The 26,577-nt window shown below is 40.8% G+C and overlaps 1 long non-coding RNA gene across 1 annotated transcript in view; it reads right to left on the reverse strand.

Annotated features, from left to right (window-relative positions):
• Positions 1 to 7,428: 7,428 nt before the first annotated feature.
• Positions 7,429 to 26,577, reverse strand: part of LOC309668915 — a 78,971-nt gene continuing 59,822 nt past the window's right edge. The window contains exon 3 of the long non-coding RNA XR_014268873.1: positions 7,429 to 7,481. This is a non-coding gene — a long non-coding RNA (uncharacterized lncRNA). The remainder of the gene's footprint in view (positions 7,482 to 26,577) is intronic.

Consider the following 26,577-nt stretch of genomic DNA (forward strand, 5'->3'; position numbering starts at 1 on the left):
CAGCTTTATCCTTGTTCTTGCCAACCTATGTCTTAATGAGCTCCTCAGTTCGAACCAGTGTAATCTTTTTTTTACAAACACACTGCATTTCTATTAACTACTAAGGTAATCCTAGACAAATACTTATCGAGAAACTGGGCTTGACATTATGCTCAAATTTCTAAACATAAGAAAAAATTAATCAGAGGAAAAAAATATCCAGAATAACATGACAACTCATCCCTAAGTTAACCAGAGGCAGGTTCTGAGCACAGAGAAGCAAGCGGTTCAGGGTTTTGGTATGTAAAGAGCTATCTGAAACCCTCTCCTCAGAGAAATGGAGTTGTGTACCCGAGTATGGAATCTTGTGACAGATACAATAAAAATACTGAAAGAAAGGAATGACCAAAGCTATATGGGAAAAAGCAGTAAGGTACCAGGATACATAGCGGACCTAAAAAGGTGATGTCAATCAATACAGTCACATAGATGCTAAATGCATTTGACCCTCTCATAGTTCTGTACAACACATGGGGAGGGATTTTTCCTGAGAATAGGGTATACCTGAGCACAGTAGCTCCATTCAAACCACAGGGCTTGCCTCGTTACTGTTCTCCAACAGGAGCCATAAGCAGATACCCAGGAAAGAGTAACAACAAAGCAAGCATATACGAGAGTTCCCAACAAGTCTCCCAATCCCAACTACTGTCAGCCCAAGGGATTGCCCGAGCCCCTGTAGCCTATCTAAACTGTAGTAATAGCCAAGGGATCTCTCTTTGAAGTGCAGTCCAGTCTCCTTTTGTACGCTTCTTCCATTCACAACACCCTTTGGCAAGGAGTTCCAGTGTCTGTCTCCTTTATGTGCAGAACCACCTCCTTCCATTTGTTTTAAACCAAGGTTAATCGGGTGCCCAACAGACAGCAATCCACCTCTCCAGGACTTATTTTGCAGACCACTGCTTGGGTGAATATGGGAATGTTAATGGCTTTTTACTCTCTTCATGCTATGTTAGGTAATTCTTTTAATGCCTGTGAACCTACTAAAATAAAAGTGAGAAGCCAAAACACAATTTCCAGATTATGGATCAAAACACCATAAAAACAGATCTTTAAAAATGTGTAAGTTACAGTGAAACCATTTGGGAAATCATTTCAAATCAGTTCCAATCACTACCATAATTCTGTAAAGTCTTGATTCTGAGTACTGCTTTCACCATGAGCTTTCAAATCGATTCACAGGGTCTTTCCTCATTCCCACATTGGACCTTCCACCCCTTCCCAATCAGCATTGGCAATATATTTGGCCACTGTTTACTAAGAGCAAATCCTGGGGATACGTGCACATAATTGAAGATGGTTGTTTTTTCAAGATGATTAAACAGTTCAAGCTGGTTTAGTTCTAGAATTGCTTACAGAGAGACCCCATATCTTGAAATAACAACTCCTGTTCAAGGACCTAGGTTTGAGTAATGGCCAGTAAAAAAAGAGGTACTAAAACTAGCAGTTTTGACAAATATATAATTTGTGAAAGACAAAAAAACCAACAAATAAACAAATGAAGTTTGCCCAAATAATGCAGTCAAAGGCTTCTTCAGGAAGACAGGCAAACTAGAATGTGAAGAGAGAATGCTTCAAAACTTGAAATAAACTGAAGCTTAGTACAGGTCTAAATAGTTTTCAGATACGTGATCACATATATAACAAAGCAGACCTGCAAGCATGGCCTTCATGTTTTGGAAGCTTTAAATATTTCCTTAAATGTTTGTCTTCTTTTATGATAAACACTGTAGGAAATCTGATGCTTTTAAAGAACATAATCAGCAATGCATTTAAGGAATGTAAAAGGTATTTTGTATATAAGGAAATAACTAGAAAATGCCTGATTGGATAGTAGCTTTCCTGTGGTTCATCACCAGCTTTACATTTGGCACCAAAAAAAAAATAAATCACAGTCCTCTCTACAAATAGAACCATATATCAAGGACAAGTAGTGTAAGTTCTTTGCTCTGACATACAGTCATCAGAAGAACTGAGCAGCAGTCTGTGGTCAGGTTTACGAAGACGATAAAATGGCAGGCTGCAACTCCTGTGGCAAGCACAGCAAAGTGTTTTATTTTATAGGCTAGTGGGGAAGACTTAGAAAAAACACAAGGACATTTTGTTGTGGGGTTTTTTTTGTTTTTTTTTTTTTTTTAACTAACAATTTTAGACGTTTTTTGCCCAGAAAATTAACAAGTATGTTTTATATCGACAACACTATGCACTTCTCCTAACTGATGGCAACAGTGAAACATAGCGTTACACAGTCTAAGAACAATACTAAAAATTCCAAACACAGCAGTCTGCTCCCATTGGAAATAAATTTCAGAGAGATGAGTTAACAAAAAGAAGCACCTCTGGTTTAAATAAAATGACTACAGAAAGAGACTAAGTATACTGATGGATTATTGAAAAGAAATAGAAAAGGAAAAAAAATATCAGCCCTAGCATAATGAAACATACTTCAGAAAATGGCTAGCAGATGTTGCAAAGCTAAAAAATACATGTTTGTTTCCTCTGTTCTTTGTGAAATCTAACCAGATCCAAATTTTTTGAAAAATGTGTGCATCTTATCTGGAAAATATAGCAGGTATCCGGGAGTCGGAAATACCAAGCTTAAAACATCTTTCAAAACACATAGACATAAGATCTTCATGTTTCTCCTAAAGAAAAAACACTCTTTAGAGAGCTTTTTTTTTTCTCCCATGATGGGAAAGAAAACCTCAACACATTATTAAAGAATTGCATAAAAATTTGAAACATTACAAAACATTATACAGACTACTCTCCTTTTGAAACTTTTGTATTTATATAGCACTTTTTAAAACACTAAAGTTTAAAACAAAAAAGTTAAAATTAAACCAGAATGTCTGTAACCTAGAACTTACCAAGTGTGATATTTTTAACTGCATATTCAAAAATACGCTTCTAAGTAATAAGAGCCATCATGGAGTGATTCATAGCTTCATGCAAAAACATCCCACAATATAAATCTTGTTAACCTTTTGAAAATCCCCAAAAGCTCATTACAAAGCTGCTGAATCCTGGCATAACAAAAGTATTTACTGTCCTTCTAAAAAGTACATTACTTAAAAGAAATAATACACTTGACTTAGTCGGATTTTATCATGGTCTGGCGGACAAGAAGTGTCAAACAGTGATGTATGTCTAATTAGATCATCCTAGGAAAATCATTATAGAAATTCAGGATAAATAATTTCTCAACTGATGTCACACAATAAACTATTCTCCATCTGAATTAATGGCAAGTTTACAGGTTAATGAGCATTACAGTGAAAAGACTCATGAAGAAAAGGTGGTACCTTTCCTATCCTATTACTTTTCCCAGATCTTGGAAACTATATGCTGGTTTTCAATTGAATTTGGTGCACAAAAGCCAATTAATTTTCTTCTCCAAATGAGTGACCTGTTACAAGAAATGCTGCATATTAAATTCTACTTACTGAAAATATGCATTTATGACATTTAAATTATATTCGCTAATGTAAGCACTTAATTTTATTATAATTTCTATCTTGATCTAACTTTACAGACATTACTAAATAGAACAGTGTGAATATTTGAGACTAGAAGCACAATGTCTGAGTTGATTATGAAACTCCAAGTAAAAGCAGAATAAAATCCTGGCCTTACTGAAGCCAGTTAAAGAGCTGCTGCAGACTTCACTGACACTGCTATTACACTCTTTACATTCTATCTTCATCTGTCATGAAGGTGAAATTAATGAGATCTACTGTATTCTACAAATACTATTTTCTGGTTTTTAGAACCCATTCTTTAAGTCCTTCTTCAGTTCTCACTCCAGTAAATTAAGTACAACAAAGATCTGTCTGAGGCTTTTTTCTGCATTTTGTGAGAAAATGTACAGAATGAAGCTTTCAGTGATAGATTACTGCCAGTGAATAATGACTATTGTCAGTGAATAGTGATGCTAAAGCCAGAAGCTTCACTAGAGTATTTAAACAGCAAGATTTTTTTTTACGAACTATGTCACATACTTATTTATTTGAAAGTACTATTCTGACTTGTTAATTTTTCTATTCTATCATGCAAATGTACGGCAGAAAGACTTATAGCTATTGCTAATATAGTACTAATTTTAAAAATGCTTACAATTTTTTTCCCCGGTATTACTCTGTGGACAGTAATTGCTGGTGCCAACTGTAAAGCTGCTGATGAACTATGGGAGGAGCATCCAATGAGTCATTTTCCACTTATTTCTACTTAAAAAAGAAACCCAAACATACTTTACTTACATTCCCTAAATGCATTTTTGATGTTTATCTTTAAAAGCATGTTTATCTTTAAAATGTTTATCTTTAAAAGCATTAGATCTCCTGCAGTATTTATCATAAAGGACAATGAACATTTTAAAAAATCAGGTTCCAAAACAAGAAAGCTAAACTTTCAAATTTGCTTTGTTACATCCATGTTTGTGATCACTCATCTGAAAACTATTCATTTTAGGGATGTACCAAGCTTCAGTTTATGAGAACAGAATGTATCTTTCTCAGACTTAGTACTCAACTGCAAGACGTATTATGTCCAGCTCTCCTTCTCCAGAAGCATCCCTTTAACTCAATGTTTGGTCATCATCTGAGTTATGTGTACATAATACTGGTTAGGCAAGTTTTGACACTTAGAACTCGCAAAAGTATACTGACAAGCACAAAACTTGTAGGTCCAGCTTTTCACTTGTCAGCTTCCAATGTCATCACGTACCCAATATCAGGTGTTCATTAACTCGATCTCTATTGCTGAATGAACTCTATTTTGACTGAATTCTAAGAAAAAGGAAGAGTAGTTCGGACTTTATTAACTCAACATTTGCTGTTCAGCTTATCTTCTTGCATGCATTCATTTTGCTTTTTATTTTTCATCTTATTCACTTATGTAAAGGCTTCTACACTTCAGAAATCCTTCCACCTTACCCATAACTTTGAAGCTCCCAAAATATTTCTGGAAAACTTCAACTCTCTCTTTATTCAAAACTATATATATATACACACACACAATTACAGATGTGTGCCATAAAATAATCACACCAGTATGTGTTTTTAAAGCTGAGATGTCAAAATATTAAAAATATTTTTCCTATGGCAACTGTAAAATGTAGTAAAGCCTGGCTTTACTACCAAAGGCCAAATTCTGCATTATTCTGTCAGGAAAACTTCTCTAGATTGCACTAGAAACTGGAAGCTTTTGGGCAGTGCCTACAGGAGGAAAATTCTTACTGCAGTAAAAATGTAACATATGGGCAGAGAAATTATCTATCAAAAAATCAGAATAATACATCTTATTATTTTAAGAAACTGGTTTGGTTTTGGATTAGACTCTGCTCTCGTATTCCAATGACTCAGAAACAGAATCTAAGCTTTCATTTTCATTCATTAGGAAAGGATTCCTGTCTGGCTCTGGACGGTGGTATTTATGCAGTTTTTATAGAGTCTGAAAGATTTTTATTTCATCCATGCTTCTTTTCACATTCACACTCATGTAGGGAATTTCATTCCTATAATAAGAAACAGAAAATATAAACTGCTTATAATGAAAAGTGCTGGACATCTACAGCTGTACCAACAGTCATCTTCTGCAATGAATCTTCTTTTTTTGCCTGGCAATTATTTTCTTTCCACATACTTGTTCTGCCCACTTCTTTCAAATGAATGCAGAAAATGTAGGTCCTTCCAATTAGGCTTTGTGTTTCACTGAGCTTAGCAGAGCTGCCCTGCCAGGGGGAAGTCGAGGGAGACAGGACTGGCTAGACTGCTAGTGGGAATTCTCCGTAAAACCCCCATCCCTAGGAAGCTACCCCCTGAACAGATAAGCTAAGGATAAAGGGGGTACATTGCATTTGCTTCCCCATCTCTTGCCACCACATAGCACAAGCTACTAATTGTTCCCTCGAAAACCACGGCAAAATCAAGCCCTGTAGTAGAAGGTCAAAAACACAGTTTAACACCAGAGAAGAGAGCACAACCAAGAGCTGGAGAGACTAAGTTCCATGTCCATGCTTTAAATTCTTCCAAAACAGGTAATTGCTAAATTAAATTATCATGCCTAGAATGCCTGCAGAAGAATGCACGAACACTCTAGTGGGCCCTGCCAATGTAGCCTAAGGATACTAACTCCTTCCTGATCCTCATGTGGCGGTGATGCTAATCCAGAGCTTGACACAGCAACCAAGTGTTCCACTTTTTTCCACGAAAAGCCTCGATGGCCTCTGCCTCCATCTTATATTCATCTGTGCCTAGCCTCCACTTCAACGGATGGCAAAGAAACCGTAAAAACAGAAGTCAAATCATCTTTGCATATTATCAAACAATACATTTTACTATGAAAGTATGTATTTATATAATACTCTGTTTCTCCCCATGAATTTTACTCTCCTCTTCGTATCTAGGACCCTAAATTTACAATACCAGCTTTGTTGGTGAACGCAGCTGCTACCAATTGCTGGCCAATACAAAAGGATAGGAGCCTTCTAGGGGAAAGGAAAGGATATTTGATTTGCCCAGCCAGTAAAAATAAACTGTCTCTTGAGCACACCAGGAATTCAGTCTTGTTTGTTATGACTTTCCCTATGTAGTACATGCTGCATTTTACAAACAGGCTTTTAAAAGGTCCCATTTATGGCTATTGGTTCTTGAACTATGCATTGACAAACAGTATCAGCAAAACATTTTCTTTTCTCATGTAATTTGATGAATGCTAAAACATATTCTGGAAGTCTGAAATTCTCTGGCTTTCTATATCGTCTCCACGTAATAAGTCCATCTTTTTAGACAATCTGTTCTGGGATTAGAATATATAGATTTTTTGACACAGCTAATTTATGTATAGCCTTCAAATGCTTGGCAACTAGCAGGGATAAGACGGTTAAGTGGACTTAAAATGGTTAACAGTCACTTAAACTCTGGATCTTCAGCCCACCTGCAGACCTAGTCAATTATTATCCGAGGAGTACTTGGTAATCTATGTAAAATGAATTTGGCTGTCTCACTTTGAACCTCAGGGGATATGTCCATGTTACAAAATAACTTAGGCCAATGTACTCAGCAGAAACTGTCACTGTACTGGCAGTTTCAGCAGTAATGTTGAAGTTGGAATGTGCATTTAGAACAAAACACAACTTTGTTTCTGAAGGAAAATTGTTTCTGAAGGAAAACCAAGGAGGATGACAGGTTCAGAGGAAAAATGCTGGAGAAGATTACTATGTGCCCCACATCTCTATGCTCCGCGTAGAGGAAAGATTTCAATTCCCAGCACCAATGCATTCAGAACTTGTTAAAGCAGTATTTTGCAGTAAACGTTTAATAATAATCATTTCAACAAAGCAAGAAATATTACATAGATACTCTTATGAAATGTGATTACCTGACATACTGCTGGGAGTTATGGATATGTAATCATTCTCGTTCTTCTTCCGTCACCAATGTCACCTGTCAAAAAAGAAAAAAAGTCCCATGTAATACATCCATAAATGCAAATCTGCAGAATATGATTAACATTTAAACAGGATGGAACATTTTAGATCTTGAATATCATGGTCCACGTTTGATGGTTTAACACATTAAATTCAGTGCACCTTGCTTAACTGCATGAATCAATGAATGCAAGTCAGGTCCAAAACCCGGTGGACTGGAGGAGCTGTGGGTAATAAGAGATTTGGACACAAGGTCAAAAAGCTGGTGGCTACTGATGCAGGAAAAAAAAATATGCTTCTGCTCATTTCATGGAACACTTTCCCTTTTTTTTTTTTTTTTTTGCAGAAGTTCATTATTTTTTACTTTACAGTTTCTAATCATGTATGCCCATTACTCTCAGGTTCAGTAAGAATAGAGGATTTGAAGGAATTAGAAATTCTCTATCTACAGTTACACCTATTCTTCAATCATTTGAAACTCAGAAGTCTATCATCTTTTACAAAATTTTGAGATGTAAATAGTAATTTTATTTATTTGTTAGAAAACTAATGTATATATGCTTATTACTTAACTTTTGACAAATGGCATCCTCTATTTTATTAAGGAGGTAACTGCAGCTGTAAGGAACTGGATTTGGCATCCTAAAGTCGTGGGTTTTAGTATTTAGATTGCCTCTCCCATTCATATGTCCATACATAAGCAGTGACATATACTCCTTTTCTGTTTGGTAGCAAAGACCGAAGCTCAGCAAACTAATTTTGTGTCAGGAGAGAAAGTCACCGATAGCAGTTACGGCATCATCCTTCAGTAACTTCTGTATTTACACTAGCCATAATGTTTTTCAACAGCAGTATCACAGTCAGCACGCCCTTGTTCAGCCATCCCAGCCCAAAACACGGTGCCCAGTTGGATGATCCCAGCTCGTTCCCTAGTTTAAGCACCAACAATCCAATCCGAGCGGAGACAATCCTAAAGGCATTACTCCAGAACAGAGACAAGGTCTCATCAGAATTTTTAAATAAGAAACCCCGGGCCTACAACTGACCCCACTAATGCCAGTGGAAAACTAGCCTGGGACCAGAGTCACGCTGTCTTGATCATCAGGAAATATACATTTCTTTTAATGTCTGCATGCAGGTGACTTTTTACAGGTGAAGTAGAACCTCTCTTAGATTGTCCTGCTTGACATTTTATGTTAAGAATTTGACCTTTAGTCTTTACTTTGTTGATGATCTTTTGGCTTTTATTTCTCTCCATCCGCTCAGTGCTGCAGCCCTGTATCTCCTCTCAGCCGCCGCCTCCTCACACGGGGAGCGTTCCCCTTCCTTCTCCTTGAAACAAACACCCTCCACCAACAGCGGGCTGGAAGGACACCGAGCGCATCTGCTCTATTTAGGCACAGACTACAACGCCAGAACGAGAAAGCAGGTGAACTGCAGCAACCGCATGTACCGTGTAATTAATATATCTGGGACACAGCCTCGCAGATTCACACACACACACACACACACGCAGCCCGACTACCCCCCCCCCCCCCCCCCCCCGCTACACCGGCGCGGGCTGAAAACCCTCCCGGCACCTCAGACACCTGAGGCTTTCCAGTCACCCCTCAAAGGCGCCGCAAGATGGCGGCGGGACACCGCAGCCGCGCTCGGCGGGCGGACCGCCGCACCGCACCGGCCCATCGCCCCAGGCGCCGCTTCGCGTCCCGCTACTCTAGACGGGGCGGAAGCCGGCGCCTTCCCCCGCGCCCAGAAAAAGCCGGCTTCCCGCTCGTGAGGCGCAGGCAGGCGCCGCGGGCCTCCCCCCCGCCCTCCCGAAACGGGCAGCGGGCGCTGCGCCGCGCCGCGGTTTTTTGTCACAGACATTCCCCCCCAACCCCCCCGCCCCGGGTCGGCTCCCGCCCGCGGCGCGGCGCGGCGCGGCGGCGCCCCCTGGCGGCCCCGAGAGAGCAGCCCGACGCTCCGGCGGCCCCGCAGCGCGAAGGGAAACCCACGGAACGTTTTACAGCGGGAACGGGTGAAACATCCCTCGGCGTATACGTTACACTGCACTTTTATCTCCTTGGCTCTTCGTCCAAGCAAACCACCCGAGACTCTGGGCTCTTCTCAGGAATGACAGTATCACATAATCACAGAATAGGCTGGGTTGGAAGGGAACTCGAAGATCACCTAGTTCCAGCCCCCCTGCCATGGGCAGGGACACTTTCCACTAGACCAGGTTGCTCAAAGCCCCATCCAACCTGGCCTTGAGCACCTCCAGGAATGGAGCTTCCACAGCTTCTCTGGGCAACCTGTTCCAGTGCCTCACCATCCTCACAGTAAAGAATTTCTTACTAATACCTAATCTAAATCTACCCTCTTTCAGTTTAAAACCATTACCCCTCATCCTCATCATTACACCCTCATTCTCTTCCTGGAGAAGAGAAGGCTCCGGGGAGATCTTATTGCGGCCTTCCAGTACCTAAAGGGGGCCTACAGGAGAGCTGGGGAAGGACTTTTTCCTAGGGCATGTAGCGATAGGACGAGGGGGAATGGCTTTAAACTGGAAGAGGGCAGGTTTAGATTAAACATTAGGAAGAAGTTTTTCACTTTGAGGGTGGTGAGGCACTGGAACAGGTTGCCCAGAGAGGTTGTTGAGGCCCCGTCCCTGGAGGTGTTCAAGGCCAGGCTGGACGTGGCCTTGGGCAACCTGGTCTAGTGGGAGGTGTCCCTGCCTATGGCAGGGGGGTTGGAATGTGATGATCTTCAAGGTCTCTTCCCACCTAAACCATTCTATGATCCTATCACTACACTCCCTGATAAAGAGTCTCTGCCCATCTTTCCTGTAGGTCCCCTTTAGGTACTGGAAGGCTGCTATAAAGTCTCCCTGGAGCCTTCTCGTCTCCAGGCTGAGCAACCCCAACTTTCTCAATCTGTCCTTGCAGGAGAGGTGCTCCAGCCCTCTGATCATCTTCGTGGCCCTCCTCTGGACTCACTCCAACAGGTCCATGTCCTTCTTATGTTGGGGGCCCCAGAGCTGGACAAAGTACTCCAGGTGGCGTCTCACCTGCACAGAGTATAGGGTCAGAATCACCTCCCTTGACCTTAAGTATCTCAAATTCTTCAGTGAAAAGCAAATACTCCACTTGATATTTGCCGTGTACAAACAACACAACCAAAGGCTACAATGCAAGATCTTTCTTTTGCTACTGACATCTTGTGGACCTGCAAAATCTTTCACAGTCTGCCAATCAAAAGATTAAAGAGAGATACAAATTCAGATCAGGCCTCCAATTAAAATCAGACTCTGACCCATCCCACCATGTCATGGGACCCCATGAACCTCAACAATGAGCCATTTCCCAGAATTTAATTGTGGTTTGGTGACTCAGTGACACACAAGTGCTCTTGAAGTAAACAATTGAGTGATTTAAATAAAAATTCTGCCCCTCCTGTAAATAATTAGTTACTAATCCTAAAATTATTGTTTTTGCGCCAATCTATTAAAAAGGAGGGGAAAAAAAGAGAAATACAAAGTTCTTCAATGAATTCTGTATAAAGAGAAAAATTCTAGCTATCCTGGGAGTTTTGCCATTTTCCCTGATGAGACCAGGACTTGGCATGAAGGCAGCTGTTACTTGTGTAAAAAAACTAATTATGAAATGACTGTAGGAAAAGATAGCCTTTTGTTTAAAACATTACACTAACATATCTGGCTTTGGCACAGTCTTCCTGTGTCCCACAGTTTAAAATGGAGAGTGTGCATCCTCTTTTTCTCCTCGTACCCACCTAGAAAATAAGTTTCTCAGGGCAGGTCTTGATGTTGCTGTGTCAATGTACAGCATCTCACCCATCTGGCATCTCCACTAGGTTGACTGAGCAACTGCCAAAAGATACATCGTAAATGAGCCCATTTGTAATACTTGCTTTGTACCTGATGGTAACTTTAATAATCTTTCCAAATGTATTGGAAATGTGTTCAAAAAGATGCTTTTATCCTGCACTTTATATGCCAGAAGTCATTACCTACTTTTCCTACTAAGGAATGCAGCACATGGATGGAAACGTTGTGGAAGCACAGAACTATTTATCCATTCTAGCACCCAAAACCTCGACTGTCTTCTATATGCCCAGCATGGTTGCTACTTTACATGAGCAAGAAGAGTATGCAGGTTCCTCTTGAAGGCATAGATGCTGAAGACGCTGGACGAAATCAGATTCTTTTTCAGAGTCTACAACTAAAAAGTATGTGAACAGGCACAAATGGGAAGGAGGTGGATGAGTCACAGGCGAGGCTCCACCACATCAGGCCAATAATGTCTGGGAGTCTTCACGGACATTGCAGAATAAGTTTCTTTCTTGCCAAAAGCGACACAATTTTTATGGTTAAGCTTTGCTAACATCACAGGGAAGCGGCTTCATTAGATTATCTTTTGTGTGTGGAGCGCTGATTTGCCCACAAAGAGCTAGCTGAGGTCTCATGGCTCTGAGTCACAAGCCCTGAGCACGCAGCACTAACTTCAGAGGTTGCTAACTCTGCATCCCGCATGATTTCCCTGCCGGAGAGCCGAGGCAGCAGACTGAGCAGCTTGCTCTTTCTGCATCACTCCAGTTCAACCCTACTTCTTCTTATTTTTAACAAGGTAGTCCCACATTCATACTAGATACCTCAAATAAAAGTGGCAAAATGCTCATTCCTTTCTGATACTGAGTTGTGTTTCAGACATACAGCCCTGTTCAGGAAAAGAATATCCCTATTTTGCCCAAATTCAAAAAAGACATCTTTGCGATCTTCATCTGCTCAGGCCCGAAAAGCTCATACTTAGAATTAATTCTCAGGGCTTGGTCTCCAATCTAGAAACACTGTCAAGCCATATTGCCAATTACTGCACTTACTTTCTTTTCCCACAATGAAAGGTGATTAACCAATTAACTTTAATCAATGTGGTTAAGCATTCTCCCACTCTCACCAAGTGCCTCCTCATTCACACAAAGGCATTGGATTAACCAATAGGTATATAAAATACTCACACCCCTCTGGGCATGAGGGTGTTTTTGACTTTAGTCTCTTGCTTCAGGTTTAGGTGGTGGCTGCTACTCTCCCCTAGGCCAGGGTCACGGTAATTTTGTGGTTTGAATCCTGGTTCCTGTCTATACCATGAACTGCATGCTTCCCAGTGAGCCTCAGGTTTCCCTTCCCACTCTGCCATCGGTTGCCCCAGGCAGCATGGGGAACCAACGCTGCTGCCTCCTATCCCTTCTCAAGGCAGGAATGAGTGGGGAAAAAAGGAACTTTGCACCTTTCAGAAGCACTGACAAGCTCCTTGCTCTTCACCAGACCGTCCCTTGGCATGCCCTCTAAAAGCCAGTGGCAGAGCCACAGGGCGACCTGGCTCATTTGCACAAGTCCCTGCTGTAACCCTAACCTGCAACATCCAATATCTCTGGCTCATCCCCGGCACCCTTATACAACACTCTTACACAACGCTGGCTGTTCCTGGCTTGCTGGGAGCTGGACTGCCTCCAAGGAAAGAAGCCTTGTGCCCAAAGGAGGGGAGGGATGCTGGCAGACCCAGGGACTGGGTGGGAGCCCGCTCAGGTCCCGGGATGCAGCGGGGAGCAGGCGAGGATGCAGAGGGGGACAGCAGAGCACATTGATTTCGTAATGGGGCACAGGGGAAAGCTCCAGCACGGTCAGACCGAACGCCCCGGGGATGGCAGCCCCTCTCGCTCTGCTTTGGCACAAGTTACAGCACTTTTGTTTTTCTTGGGTGCTACCTTGACTTGGGGGTGATGAATGCGTCACTTGAACATTTTGTTCCAGAAACTCCCTCCACGGAAGTTGCTCTCACTTTTAACTTCATCCTTAGTGAAAAATCCGAAGAAGCAACTCCGCATCAGGAAAAATGACAAGGTAGCCTACAGGCTGTATTAACGCCTAAATGAACTTTTAAATTTGTTTCAATATTTAATATTTCAATATTTAACAGCAAAGTAAAATTAGTATTTTCGAGCAGAATTACACAGAGGATTTTGTACTAATACATATTCAGTGAAAAATGTACTAAGCTATGGCTTATGGTGTGTGATATCTATATAATGAGCAAGCAGCATTCTCTCCCTTATAAAACACACTAAACAACTCTGCATCGTATGAGAAATAAAAATTTATCTACTTTTCTAGATAGGCTTAATGAAAAGCCCCCATATGAACTGGCTTATAGGCCTACGTTGAGAATTAGACCCTTGACTCATGCTTTTTATTGCCAGTCTAGCTCAACTCATGAGGACATAAAAATGTGCAATAAAGCATAAAATCAAAACTACAGTGCACTATCTGTATAAACATTTGCAGTCTATCTTGAAACACTTGATTGAAAGGCAAGGAACTACTGAGCTTTCTAATATGGATGTCCAGTTGTCCTGTGTAATTCTGTTCTTTCCTCCTCACACACAGACGAGACTCTCATGTACTCTTTAGAACAGGGTACTGGGTTTACCTTTTAGGCTCAGAATTTCTATTTTAACTTGCTTCTTAAATACTTTAAGAACTGTTAAGCCCTAACAAGTCAAGATAACGGATGCTCTGCATCAGTCAGGATCAGACCATAGTAAGACGTGCTCAGCTCTGTGCAGGCGGCAGCAGCTATTTTACAGTGTGAAAGCTAGAAAATTATTATATTCAGACAATAAGCCTGATAAATTATAACAGTAATCTCACTGCTTTACAGGTTTTTGAAAGCACTTGCGTTTCAATAAGCAGAACAACAGGATGAACAATGTTAATTTAGACAGATGAAGTAATTTCTCCTGTAGTCCCTCAGTGGTGAGACTTTGGTTCTGGCAGACAGTTTGCAGGACAGGCTGAAAGATAAGGCTGTTGTGTTGAATGTAGTATTTACAGAAAAGAGACACAGGACCACAAAATGTAATATTGCAAGATAAAAGCCAGATGAAAGGGCTTTTTATGATTTCATCGGGACTTAATGTCTTACTGTATTTGGGTAAATGTATCCTTGTAGAAGCTAATGCAAAATATATTAATTGATTTCATCGTAATAAAAAAAAAGGAGTTAGTTAATATTTCTGCCTGTTTCCTGGTAGCCTGAACATGCTAGAAAGGCAGTCTCATAGGTATCATCAGAAGTACTCAGAGGAAGACTGTAACGTTAGCTTTAAACCACCTGGGCACCAATCAGAAATCTGAATACGTAACACTTCTCCCACTCTGTACTTACAGAAACGAATAACATTATCTCACTTATTATCTCAAATCTCTCTCACTGTGTGGAGCTGCAAACTGGCCCCAAGGTGTAACGGCTCTATGTAATCTGCTTATATTCGGCTTAAAACTCTGTCAGCGTAGTGGGCTGTAGCCTCCTCTTTGCTCTACTTCATCCCTGTTGCAGAAATGTCAGCTCTCTACCACTTCGCTTTGGCCTTCTGCATGTGTACACAGGAGGGCATGAGAGGAGCACAGAACTGGAAGCAGCTCCGTTTAGCCACTATTTTGATAACCAGTGTTTTATTCCCTGTAGGGGACCTTCTCAACATGAAGCGTTACAGCGCAAGCCAGCCAGATTTGCCAAAAAGGAGCTGATCTGTAACTGTGCATTAAGAGATGATTCCATTGTTAAGAGATTTAGGCTTTAATTCAGAAAGACCCCTACCTACATGTGTAAATACGCAGTTGAGCAAGGATCCTGGACGGGTGAGGATGCAAAAGGGATAATAGAAAAGACCTCGTATTTAAGTGATTATTCCTGTGTTTTCTGAAGAGCCTTTGAGACACTTTGTGGCTTACGTGTACGTTCTGCAGCCTATGGGAGTTTCATTCAGACAACAGCTTTGACGTAAAACTTTTCTTGTTTGTCTGTTTTCTGTCAACTCAGGAAACGTTAGCTCTCCCTGAAATTTCAACAAGGGACAGTTTATCTTTGATGCTAATTTCTTATTACTCACTGCGAAGCGTGTATTAGACAAAGGCTGTCTTGAATTACCCAGTAAATCTCTACAACTGACTAACATGAGATAATCCTGAAGATACTAAATTTCAAGGCTTTTATTGAAACTGGAGATTTTCCACGATCACGATGAAACGAATTAAGAAAAAGGATGTTTTCTAAATGTCAGAAGGGGAGGTACCTAGATGAACTTGTTAACAAAAATTAATTTTGTCAATGCATCTTATTGCGCTGTGCCTAAAAAATCAGCGAAGCAGAAATTAGTATGTTCTAAACTACAAATGTCACTCTGAATAGGGGTAAGTATTACCCTAAAGATTGGTACTGGCATTTGGGCTATTTTCAGGGATTCAGATACAAACAGCAGAATTCATGCAGCTTTAGGCTTTCTGCTTTTCTTAACCAGAGCTTCAGAGAGTCACCACTTAGTTTAAAAATTAAATTCTAAATACTGAAAAATCGTTGTCTATATTGCAGGCCGTGAATTACAGTGTGCAAATATATAGAACTTTGGAAAAGAAAACCAAGAGATGCTGTTACAGCTATGGATTTAGCCTCATGGGTTTTGCATATTGTGTGACTTGATGAGTTTCCAAACCTGAATCTATTTGTCCTAAAAACTGATAGCTGAATTGCAAACCCACTGAATTCTGAAATGTTCAACACAGATTCCAGACCTGAAATGTATGGCTTAAATTCAATTATAATTGGGGAAAAACTTTGAAGGGGCTTATTTTCAACAAAATTAAGGTGATGGACCAGAAAAATAAGTTAGCTGTTTTCTGAAATTGAAATCCCTAGCCAGCAAAACCTATGGTAGGGGGATAAAGACCAGCTAAAAATCTGCGCAGATACTTTCTATAGGTTGAACAGGTGGTCCTGGAGGATTCACCTGCTACTGCAGAAGCAGCTCAAGGGAAACGGGCATCAGACAGACGTTGACAGTGCGATACGCAGCAAAAGGGGACGGCGCATTTCTGTATGTGTAGGTTCAGACCTTATGTCAAGCAGTAAGGCAGGTATCATATCCCTGGAGGCACGATGAAGGCATACCAGAGACACACAAAAGTATGAATAACAGAAAAGAAGGGACAGACAAGTAAAGTTAAACGATTAAGGGGCTGGACTGATATATATCAGTTGAAAGTTAACTATGGCTTGGCGAAGTGACAGGAAAGTGAGCACATGATAACCATGCTCAAAAGAGAGCAAGGGATGATGGAAGAATGTGACTGTTATGGGAAATTTGGTTAAATTATGCTAATGGTTACTGGTGGACATGTAATTAGGTTAGAGGGCAGCTATATTTAAAAAGGAGAATTCCTGCCTGGTTTTAATTGATATTTTGAAATGGAGAAGCCCATATTGCTATTTCTGAGGTTTACCCAAAAGCTTATTTTTCAAAAGAAAAAATTCAATGACTTCAGTAACAATTATGCTCAAGCTGAAGAAAGCTTTCTCCGAACCTCCCCTCTGAAATTTCAAAATACAAACCACATGTTTTATAGATATATGAATATATTTATAATTATTATAAATAAATAAAGAGTTTCAAGTTACCTGGCAATAAGCTGGTGGTCATAAAATATGACTATTAAAACTATCTAAACGCCCATTTGCTTATGGTTTTGGGCAGACAGGAGTCATGGAGAGAAGGAATAATACTTGTGAAAATGAAGCAGAAGCTCTTATTTTGCTTATTTTAACAGAAAATTGCTTGCACCCTCTGTAAGGGCTCTGGCTATATGAGCAGCACGCCATGAAGTTAACTAGATTTCAGCGGAGAATTTTCACAGCTCAGAAGTTACCCCATTCAAAGTCCTACTTCTTTTTAACCTCATTTTTTTGGAGAACAAACACATTATGGCATATTCCCAACTAAATAATTCACTGATTTACTCTTGAAGGCAGGCAGAGTTTCCCAAAAGGTGGGCTCTAACCTCTACTACTCCTTTTCCCTTTTTCCTGACTTCATTGGGGCTCCAGTGCAGAGAGCAGAGAGGACGACTACTCAGAAGAGACAAATATCCTCATGTTAAATAGAAACATTATAGAAGCAAACCTACTTTTGGGTGCAGACTGGAAACAAATCACATAGCCTCAGTGTTAACAATGGCCTTTCAGTATGTCCGATAAAGCAGTGATTTCCTTTTTTTTTATAAACCTCTCTTCTTCTTTGCTGCCTCATTTACAGCTAACAATAACAGAATCAGGCCTAGAAATTAAAAGAAAAAGTTTAATCACTGATGATTTCGCTATCTCTCCTAAGCAAACAACAGAAGTCCACAACCTTTTAACCTTCTCCATCCTATTTGCTAATTACTTATTTTGTAATTAACCCATTATGCATCTGTCATTGTGTTTTAAATTAAATCACTTTAATTGCTAGTAAGTAGGGTTTATTTAGTTCCTGGTATGGCTGTACGGGGTCATGAGTGGGGGGGAGCTGTTGAACCACTCTGAGTTACAGGTGGCTCTCTGCAAAACTGCTGAAGCTGCTGAAGATAAAGAAGAGTTAAGCCGCTTTCCTTAGGTGATTTGATTTTAATGTCTAATGGAATATTTCTAATGGATGAAAGTTTACTGCAAACATGGGAGGGCTTCTTTATTCCTTGCATATAGATCACATCGGGCATTGTTTTGTTTCTTGAAATAATTTTTAATAAAGGAATAACTATGCTAATAGTTCTAGAAAATGCCTATCATCGCAATGCTTATTTTGCTGTATAGTTAAAACTCTATGAAATGCAACACAACTTTATATTAACAGCTGAACTTCAAATAAAGAGAATAATCTAACACATAGGACACCAGGAGTTTTAAGCATGGGGCTAACAGTCAACACACTTCAATATCTTCATATAATACATCATAAAAACTGAGGCTAGACAAAAAGGACTTTTTTCTCTGTAGCACAGCCCCCTTCTTCCCCTTGCGTGACCTGACTCGCTTCACCGACCCTGCACAAAATACCCACTTTTTTTGCGGGTTTAGTTTTGCGCTGGGTTAGTGAGTTGACTCAGCCCTGCGAGGTGGCTGGCGAGCACCGCAGCTGGCACGGAGTAAGCGGCAGCAGCCCACAGCTGCAGGGAGGGAAGGGGAGGGAGATGAGGTTCACCCTGTCTCATGAAACGGCACTGTAGAGGAACACAGTATGGGTTTACGCCTCTTGTAATAAACTACGGTATTCATGGTTCTGTGCATTGAAATTACCTTTTAATTGTTAAAATAATTTCTGAAGGTTTCTGAAACACCTTTAAAGATTATAGATCTTGTACTGGGTGAAAAAAAACCCTAAAGACAACACAATTCATTATAACTTTTTTTTTTTAATTTATTTACACCCTTATACACTGAAGAATGGCACTAAAAAGTGCTTGCTGTGTGTTCTAGAGAATAGGAGTACCAGTTGGTAAGGTCAGCCTTCCCTTTAGTACTAAGCGAAACCAAGAATCTAGTACTGATGAGACATGAGAACAGACTTCCAGCAAGAACCCAAGTCCACATCTTTGCTAAGTTACCTAAACATAAATATGCACCACATAAACAATAAATAAAGACCACACATATGAAAGCTGACAGGTTTAGCAATCTGAACTTCCCACATAGACTCTGTTCTGAGAATTCATTAAACAATACCAAAATCCAAGATTAGCCTAGATGTTAAATATTTTCTTCCCTGCTCCTACAAGAGAAAAGTAAGCTTATAAAATTACAGGGGTTTACGGAGCACACCTTAATAAGACCTACATAACACTTCCAAAAGACAGTCTTTCTGTCCAGTGAGGAAGCCGTAATTAACCTATTCAGCTTGCTATGTTATCTATGCATTGTACCTTCGGGTACGGGCATACCAAGACACGGTGCACAGCTAGAATATTCTGGTGCAGCATTTTGTTGCTGCCAGATTTCTGCCTCTGCATTCACCCTGACTCCTTCCTCACCCACCTCAGTAACTCCCCACCTCCATGGGCAGCGTGCCTGGGGACCTCACCTTGCCACCCCACCGTCTTTGTTCATCTTTGCACCATACTTCAGCAAAGCGCTCCATCTCTGCATTCGCTTTGCTACCACTTGCACTGCAAGACAAGGCTTACAGGTGTGGAGGAAGAAGACGAGGAACTGCAGAACGATGCCAAGGAGAACAGAAGACAAAGCGGTAACTTAAATTTTTAATGAGGAATCTATGGATGTCCTTCAGGGACAGCTCCACCTGTCAAAGAGAAGCCATCAAAAGCTCCATAAATGGATACAACTGTTGTATAGAGAGGAAAGATGCAATCTTTTTTATGTTTGCTTAGAGAAGGGCAAGGGGGCAAAGATGCAGCAATGGAACTGAATTAAGACTCAGAAAGATATTCCTAACAGCTGTTTTCTGAATATGCTTTAATATTATATGTCCTATCTTCACATGACCCATCTTGAGATGATGAGGCTCTGAGCAGGCACTGTAGAAGCTTTGATTGATAGAGAAAACCAAACTACTGGAAGAGGCTTGATGGTAGCCTGCCTGCAGGGGCACAGAAACAGAGATCCACACTGAAGACAACACACAAGCAGCCCAAGCCCCTGGGAGAACGGCAGTGAAAGAATGAGCGGGGGAAATTCAATTACAAAGCCCTGTTCTGCACTGCCTCCTTCGCTTGAGGTTTGAGTTGGACATTTGCAGCTCTTTCATTTTCCCTGCTTTGCCAGTTGTTGACTTGGTACTCTCAGATCTTTCCAGTTTCACCATTGCTTGCATTTAACTCTTAACAGAGTAAAGCAGTGGGACCTAAGGCGTGTGCTTATTGAAGCAATAATGTTAGGTAAGTATGGAAGCAGCATCCTCCCAGTTACCTGAGCAAAACCCCAGTATGAGCAGACACAGAGAGTGCACTGAAAATTACACAGCGGAATCTTACCCCCCCCTTTCCTAAGTTTCTTAAACTCTCAATACTATACTGCTCCAGTGCTTCGTGATGACTATGTGAGTGAGGTAACACCAGCGTACCAATCCGAGTTTCTCTGCTCTCCTGAGTTACTGGGGTTGTCCAGGCTTTTCTTTTAAAACATAAATCTCTCCTCCTCCGATTTGCCAATTTTCCAATTCATCTCTCTTTCTGTTCTAGTTTCTAATTTTGTTTGTGTGAATGTGTAACAGGAAAACTGGACGCTGTATTTCATTCCCAAGGATATCAGATCTGGGGGCTCCACTACCAAACACCAAAGCCACAGCCCTAATGACTCAATCTTTGTCTTCTGCTCCCGTGTGTCTGCCATCTGAAGAACAGACCCTTGAGGAACGTAGCTGTGAGGAGGGGCAACCACCATTCAAAGAAAACTTTGTTTCAAGACACCCAGCACAGAAGACTTCAAAGGTGAGCAGGAAGATACCGAATCTGACCTGTGATGGAGCCCCAGGGGCAAGACAGTGATAGAACGGGGTGTGCCCCCAGCAGTGCAGCATATTGCACAGATCCAAAGAATTTCAGAGTTTTCTGTTCTAAAGCTCTATGTAAACTCACTGCTCTAGTAAGGGATGGAAGGCACAAATGTAAGGATTATCCAAGTCAAGTTACCAGATGAGTTCTCTCTGCTTATCTCAGGGAAAAATGCGCTGAAAATGCAGACAATAAAGCAGCCAAAGAGCCAAGGGAGAAGCCACAAGCCCAACACAAGGCAAGATGGAAATTGCTACTTTTTCAGTGGATTTCATTCCTTCATTTAGCGTCAGCTCTATTTAACTAATACGCAGTTTGATTTTAACCAGACACTCAGAGACAGCTTTTATGCCACTCGCATCAGGAGCAGCAGAATGGGCTGTCATCTCTGCACTGCTGATACTGAGACTTCCCATGATTTATCTCAGCAGCATCATATGGATATTGAAAAGGACAGTGGAAATACACAATCCCACAAGTGATAGTCCATGTACTTCCCACCGGGCTTATCTGGAAACATGCTAGAAAAGCATGTGAGATATCCTTTTCCTGTTGCTTTCCATAGTGTCTTGAGCAGTAAAATATTAAAAGTGTCAAAAGCGACACAGCAATCTAAATTAAGGATGTAGCCATCTTCCCATCCAGTGATGGGAAGGAACTAATCTATATCAGAGCGATTTTAGAATTAGTAAGTTTCGTAAGTATTAATATATGGATTTAATCTACATTCAGTGTTATCCAAATTACCTTGTGCTGAAAGAACAGGTTCTGTATAATGAAGAGAAACAAACGAAGCTCACGGAAAAGCAATTAAAGCTGGGAGTTGCAACGGGAATTGGAGTTGACACTATCTCATGCTCCGTGTTGAAAATTTATTCTTACGGTAACCCAGCTTCCTCATCCATAAGGTGGAGATGATAATACTCATCTCAGTTCCAACCATATGCCAGTAAGATCTACAGATAAGCCATCAGAATTGCTGTTATTAATATTATGTATGCTTGGCATGCATTTTTTACTTCAAAACAGTTTTATAGATTGCATTTCTTGTCTATTCTCAGTGTTTTGGGGATGACTTTTTTAAACTTCAGAAAAGTTATTCTTGATTTATTTACTACATTTGGGCATATTCTTTGCCACTGACTTTAATTCTGTTTTATAGCTTATTAGTTTTATGGGATTTTGTTCTCTCTATGATGTGGGAACACAGTAGCACAATGATTCAACAAACACCAGTTTTACCAACCAGCCAGATTTAACAGGCTATTTCTTGTTGTATCCTATAAACACAGTGAGCAGCCAATCTGATATTTAATGATGCAAACCATAAGCAGAGGTAGTGTTTTGTGCCAAGATACAATATGTGGAGATTGCAAAAGCTCATAGCGAAATTTCTGTGGAAAAAAAATACAGCATGGAGGTTTCTCAGTTGTTCTTTTGTGGGAATCAAAACTGAATATCTTTACTATGAAAAGCAGAGAAATAGATTAATTAGAGAAACCTGGAAGATACTGAGAGAATGAGAGAACACCTCATATTGCCTATGGAAAGTATTCACCACCAACTCTGCTTTTTATGGGAAAACTTCATCAGAAGAGGACTCCCAGACTATTTTCATGTTCTGCCATTCACTAAGAGACTTTGGTCTGAACGATAAAGCAGTTTGATTGTAAGGGAAGCACAAAATGTACTAGCTTCTAAAGAGGGCTTATTTTTTAGTATCTGTGAAGTTGTCGAAGAATCTTACATAACAAGTTATTTATAATGACTTAAAATTAGCATTTTCTTTGAGGTATACTAGCCAAATTATAGAAAAAAAAAGATTTGTGAAACAGGATGAGGTATGTTTTAAAACCAGCTGCTTGTTTTTTTAAAAACATCTTTGTAGATCTCTCAAAAGTGAGACTGGTATGCTATTAGGATTTTCTGAACGGGCACAAAAACTACAGCTTTATAGTCCAGGGTACAGCAGACTATAAAGTGCTGTCCTTGCTCACACACAGACAATAAAATGAAACAAAAAAAAAAGAGCCTTAAAAATTCAGAATGAAAAAGCAGAGTTGCCAGTAATGACCTGACTCACAGTTCCCGAGTGCTTGAAGTTGACAGTACTGGATCATTGGAAATGCTTTAGTAACACAGACATCTCTTCTCTCCTGAACAAACTGACATCACCACGATCCATCAATTTGCTGGAATTCACAGCCACGCTGGGCTTTATTTCTGAGCTATTGTGGTCAACAGCAATAGCCAAAATGCATGTCTCTCTTCCAGTTCTTTTTTAAATCATATATCCTTTTACTACATTTTACGTGTATTTCTTCATTTGGTTTTATTCAGCCTTACACTTTTTTGCAGTTATGAGCTACAATTCACGAAAACCCTGCAGAGCTGTAGAAATAAATATTCTGTTCCATCCCCCAAGACAGATTTAAGATGTCACTGTCAGCATTGGGATATCTGTCCGTATTAGTCATTCTGCCAGCATTAAGATAGTAAGAGAAAAGATAACGGTCTGCTGCAAGGCCCACTGAAGCTGAGGGAGTTTTTCTATTGACGTCAGCTATTTTGTACCATGTTCCTCTAGCATGGATTAGGACACAAAGAAGAGCTTCTCATGCCAAATTCTGTATTTACTTCTTCATGTGCACTCATTTTTTTTTTTGAGCAGGCTCAATGAAGTCTACTGGCACCGTCATTCCTGCAACCTTTATACAACTTTTACCTTACTTTATGCAGCCTGTCTGGGTGAGGGGCCAGACCTTCATATTTCACAAAGGAAGGCTTTTTGCTCTGCCTATCTGAGTTTCCTCCTTCGCTTCACCCTCTTATTTACTGTACTTCCTTCACCAGGTTCAAAGACCTTGGTCCTTAGTTGGACATTTACCCTTTGGAAGCAATAACACTGGCAACGAGACGGCTTTTTTCAAGATCCAGCCCAAAATATGCACCCACGGAAATACATCATTTAGGGACATTACCTTTAGAGACAAAACGGTCTGCCTGCTGAGCACTGGAGCCCAGCTCCTCTTTGATATCTTGCCATGCTGGTGATGCTCTGGCCACTGCTCTCCTACTCCCATGGCAGTGCCCAATGTCTGCTTTCTTTCCAATGCTGAAAGATTCCTGTAGGATCCAAGATGTCGATCCCAACCCACCTGTGGAGTCTGGGTGGGAATTCCTACCCCTGGGGGAGACACCAGGTGGGCAGAGTGAAACTGCCAACACTGCTAACAAAAGCTTTCATAGATGGGTGAAGGGGAGCTTGGTGAGAAATGGCCAAGTGTCACAGACAAGGAAAGGGAAGGGCAGAGGACCTGCTGGGGAGTACAAGCCTGCGTGGCCAGCAGGACCTATCACGTCACCAGGATTACCTAGGCAATGGTGTATGAAATAACAAGCTGGGAAGGATGTGAGAAAAACAGGATAACGGGGGGAAAAAGCAATTAAGAGCAGGTTGCTGATTCGGGAGGAGGATGGGGTGTAGAAAAAAGGTGCAAGGGCAGCAAAAAGGAGCATCAAGAAATGAGATAATGGGAGATGCAAATAACATGAACCGGGGCTGCTTGGGGGTATCTGTCAGGTGGCCATGCCCTTGACCCCTGCAGCCTGTTGTCCCAAATCACGGAATCATAGAATGTTTAGAGTTGGAAGGGACCTTAAAGATCATCTAGTTCCAACTCCCCTGCCATGGGCAGGGACACGTCCCACTAGACCAGGTTGCTCAAAATCAGAACCACCAACCAAGCCTGTTCTGAGCACGCCGTGTGTGCCAACCTGCTGGTCAGTAGGACTGGGCGGGATGGGCGCAGGGGAACATCCAAGGGGATGGAATGAGCATTCGATGTTGCTGTGGTGGTGCCCATGCCAGGCCTGACAGCCTCAGCCTCCTCCCAACCTCCTCCTCACGCGGACATCAGCAGAAGGAAACCCTCTCCCATCAATGTGGCATCATGTCCCCAAATGGTTTAAGCTAAACTGACAGAGGCAATGGCACTTGTTCATTGGCATAGCTTCATACATATTAGGGGCTTTGCCAGGATAATTTCACTAGCTGGGAGGGGATGATTATTTTTATATGCCCCGATACAACATATGTATGCTGGCAAAATCATCTGAAGTCACTTCACTACTTGCCTAGTCCTAAAGAATGAGTCAACACCTTCAAATTCAATGAGCGGCACAGTGGGTAATGAAACTGAATTGCCTGCATTTCTTCAGAAAAATGCTAAATAAATTGATACATACTTACATTGAAAGCATTATTCTTGTGACAATAGGGACTAGGTAAAAACAGAAGTCTCTTCCTTTCAAATTGCTTTTTCCAGTCACTTTTCTAAAATAACCCTTAGATCTTTTTTCAGTAAGTTTCATGCAGACAGAGTTTTCCTTGTATTACCATCTTTAGATACTGCACAAATTACCCTTAGAAAGAGTATGTAGTTTATCCTCAGTGATACACAAATCCAAATACCCCCATTCAGAGTACCGACTAACTAAGGTTTAGTTTTCCAGCAGACAGATGTGTGGCCTTCGGGTGCTGGCTACACTTCTGAAGTTTGCTTCAAATATGAGGAGAGATACTGGAGAGGAAAAAGAATTCGTCTACGAGAGTCAATATTCTCAAAAATATAAAGGGGGAGTCCTACAACTTTCAACTGGAGACAGACAAGAAGGAGAAGAAGAAGCAGAAGGGGCTTGTTCATTAAGAACGAGCCTTAATAAAATCCAGAGACCAACTTACACAAAGAAATCTGACTGGCATCACACCAAGACATCTACAGTGGATATAAACCCTCTTACTCCCTACAAGATTTTTTTTTAATGAAAAACTGTGCCGTTTTCTCAGAGACAGTGACTGAATCTCCACTGAATAGCACCTCCTGCGTTCATCGCACGTTTACAGCTGAGCAAAGCACTGTTCAATGCTACAAATGCAAGTCCCTCCAGAAAGCAGTGTAACACTGAAGAATCCAGACACTCCTTGGAAGAAGCTGAAATTTGGGATGCTAATCGTTGCCAGCATTCTTCTTGTTTGGTTTAGCAGCCCACTAGAATATTTAACAGTACCATACATTCTCTTTTAATGATCTTTCATGAAGAGAGATATTTTATGCGTAGTGCGTTTTTATAGGAATAAGATTTTAAGCTGCTGAAGAAAAAGCTCTATTTGTTGGGATTTGCACAGCACTGAAATAGCCAATAGTCTGGAAGTAGATCAATGTACATGCAGTGTCAAAAATCACATTTACAAGCTAAATAACATAAAATAACGCACATGCTTTGTTTGATTGATTGTTTTATTACTGCACTGTGGGGAAAACTTGTGACATGCAGGTAAAATGATTTTTGTTTCTTATTAGAAAATATGGAATTTCCAACAGACTTTTAAATTAACGAAATCAGACGGAAAGAACTTGCACCGATTTCATTTAAAAAAAAAACCAAAATGAATATATGGGCGATGCCCTTCGGTAATTCTTAGCAGCAATCACACTTCTCCAGGTTTTTGATTTAAAACTCAGAATTTATTTGGGACTCAAGTTAACATTTGGTAGCTGTACACAAGAATGATCACAGCTGAAGCTCCTCTTTACAATGACCACCGTTCCCTGTTTCAGATGCGTCGGATAAAGATGAGATTCCCAAGTGAAATACTTAAGACTTTACAAAAGGAAAAAAACCCAAGAAACGTCTGATCCTGAATCATAGCCTGATCCTGTTCCCACTTAACTCAAGGGAA

This window comes from Vanellus vanellus (assembly GCF_965231255.1).
Source record: "Vanellus vanellus genome assembly, chromosome: 2".
Lineage (NCBI taxonomy): Eukaryota > Metazoa > Chordata > Aves > Charadriiformes > Charadriidae > Vanellus > Vanellus vanellus.